Here is a 3,340-nt window from a genome sequence, read left to right as displayed (position 1 = left end):
TAAGCAAACAACACAGGAAAAACAGATCTGCCAAAAACAGAACAGTCTGTAGCAATCTGTAACTTTCGAATACTTCTGGAACTCCAAAAATCCTACCAAAATAGGACGTCCTAGGTAATTTGTTTATTGATCTACAGATCAATGAATCAACGCAAAAGCACGTTTTTGTGATTTATTGAATTTTTCTCGTGCATGCAAAGTTTCTGTTCTTCAGCAGAATCAAATTAACTTTCACCCAAGGTTATCCTATAGGTTTTACTTGGCACAAACACTAATTAAAACAAGAAAACACATCTAACCAGAGACTAAATAAATATTTAGTACTAAACAGGAACAAAAATAAAATTGGGTTGCCTCCCAACAAGTGCTACCGTTTAACGCCCCTAGCTAGGCATAAAAGTGAGAATAGATCTAAGTGTTGCCATAATAATAAGATAGATCACGAAAACTCATATCAAGTTTTCTTTGAGGCAAGCAAAAGTAATAAAAATAGCTCAATTTAATGGGACAGAAGTCTCCAAGATCAATCTCGAGAGGTATGGGCTCCTTCCCTGGCCCTTCATATTGCACAACCAATTCATCATTATAAGCATTCTTTTGGCAGAACTTCATAATCCTATACTCAAGAGAATATCCTAACTCATTATTTTGAATAGCAAGATCATTGTTAAGTTCGGAAATTCTATCAACTAGAACATTGGTAGGAACCTTTTTTCTAAGGTTTTCATTAAAAGCAATATAGTCTAAAGATTGAAAACGCTAAATTTCCTCTTGATAAAAGAGGATTGCCTCTATGGGAGGACGGCCAACGTCCACCCTATAGTGCGCATAGATTTCTTTGGCCTCTTTTATTATAAATCTGAACTCATGTGCCAAAAAGATAGTAGCGACGCACTTAACAGAAGAATGCTCAATATTGAAAAATTCTAAGAAAATCCTTTGTATGCAAGGGTGCATGTGCATAAACTGCCTTTCATGCTCAACTATAAGCATGGCGATAGCATCCGCAAGACTACTAGTTCTATGAAGAATAGAACCACCCATAGAAGGTAAAGCGCTGGCACAAGTAAAAAAATCTTGAATAACCCCTTTTCCAATAATATTGCCACTACCGATTTGAAATTTTTTAGTGTGTAAGATAGTGGGTTCCTCAATAGGAGCATCAAAAATTTCCATATTATTATTGTCCATATCGATTATAATATCCCCAGTTTCAGACATAGTGGCAACATGCAAACGAGGAAGAGGCAAACGGAAAGGAGTGGTCAAACAAAACGGCAAGGGTGAAGTGGGGTGAGGAAAATTGTCACTGTTGAGTTGATTGAAAATTTGGATAAAAAGATTCATAATCTTATCACCCAATATGAATCTAGGGTTGGAGTTACCTTGAAAAATCTTAAAGCAAAAGAACCTATAGTTAATGAAAAAATAGATCTTGATTCTACTAGAATTGGTAAACTTGAAGATATAATTACCAACTTAGGTTCGACTTTTTCTCCCATGAAAGATACCCCCAAACCCCCTACAAAAACCACCAAGCTCATCTATGTTCCTAAAAATAAAGGTGAAACTTCTAGTAAGGAAGACGCGGACCTCAAATCTATTTGTGTTCTCCCCAATGGGCTCTCTATAATTAAGGAGCCTTTTGCTACCAATGAATTTCATGAATTTTTGCCTAAAGGTTTGGTTACTAAAAAGGGAGAGATCCTTGGAGATCACGATCGTGCTACTTATGAATCAAGTGCCAAAGATGGCACTCGTTAGATCTATCTTCGCTTTTATGCCTAGCTAGGGGCGTTAAACGATAGCGCTAGTTGGGAGGCAACCCAATTTTCTTTATGTTCTTTGTTTATGTTCATGTTTAGTGTTAAATTTTGTTTCTACTTTCTGTTTAATGTGTTTTTATCTTTTGTTTAGTGTTTGTGCCAAGTAGAACCTATAGGATAAACTATGATGATGGTTGATTTGATTCTGCTGAAAAACAGAAACTTTGCGCTCACGAGAAACAATTCAGTAAATCACCGAAAAGAGATTTTGCATTGATTCTTTTTGATTATGATCAATAAACAAATTTTCCAGTACTTCCAATTTTGGGAGGATTTTTAGAGTTCCAGAAGTTTGCGTTAGTTACAGATTGCTACAGACTGTTCTGTTTTTGACAGATTCTGTTTTTAATGTGTTGTTTGCTTATTTCAATGCATCTATGGCTAATAAATTAGTTTATAAACCATAAGGAAGTTGGAATACAGTAGGTTTAACACCAAAATAAATAAAGAATGAGTTCATTACAGTACCTTATGTGGTGGTTTTGTTTTCTTTCACTAACGGAGCTTATGAGATTTCCTGTTGAGCTTTGTGTTGTGAAGATTTCAAGTTTTGGGTAAAGCTTTTATGGACTATGGAATAAAGAGTGGCAAGAGCCTAAGCTTGGGGATGCCCATGGCACCACAAGATATTCAAGAATATCCAAAATCCTAAGCTTGGGGATGCCCCGGGAAGGCATCCCCTCTTTCGTCTTCATTCATTGGTAACTTTACTTGGAGCTATATTTTTATTCGCCACATGATATGTGTTTTGCTTGGAGCGTCGTGTATTATATTGGTCTTTGCTTGTTAGTTTACCACAATCATCCTTGCTGTAGCACACCTTTTGGGAAAAGCCTATTTTATTATAATTTGCTAGAATACTCTATGTGCTTCACTTATATCTTTTGAGCTTGATAGTTTTTGCTCTAGTACTTCACTTATATCTTTTAGAGCATGGTGGTGTATTAATTTTGAAGAAATTGCTAGTGTCTCATGCTTCACTTATATTATTTTGAGAGTCTTTTAGAACAGCATGGAATTTGCTATGGTTACAAATTTGGTCCTAGAATGATGAGCATCCAAGTTGGGTATAATAAAAACTATCATAGAAAGTGAATTGGATGCTATGATCAACTTGATACTTGATAACTGTTTTGAGATATGGAGGTAGTAATATTAAATTCATGCTAGTTGGGTGATTATGTTTTTAAAGAATGCTTGTGTTGAAGTTTGTGATTCTCGTAGCATGCACGTATGGTGAACTGCTTTGTGATGAAGTTGGAGCACAATGTTATTTATTGATTGTCTTCCTTATGAGTGGCAGTCGGGGACGAGCGATGGTCTTTTCCTACTAATCTATCCCCCTAGGAGCATGCGTGTAGTCACTAATAGGGAAAACCCTAGCAGTAGCGCTGGTTTTGTGCTCACTAGTAGCGCGGGTAGGCGCGCTACTAATAAGGCGCTACAGCTATTGCTTAGCAGTAACGCGTGCCGGTGCGCGCTACTGCTAGGACAAATAGCTGCAGCGTTTGTTC

The sequence above is a fragment of the Triticum dicoccoides genome, chromosome 5B, assembly GCF_002162155.2.
Source record: "Triticum dicoccoides isolate Atlit2015 ecotype Zavitan chromosome 5B, WEW_v2.0, whole genome shotgun sequence".
NCBI classification, from domain to species: Eukaryota; Viridiplantae; Streptophyta; class Magnoliopsida; order Poales; family Poaceae; genus Triticum; species Triticum dicoccoides.
Note: the sequence above shows the minus strand (reverse complement) of the source record.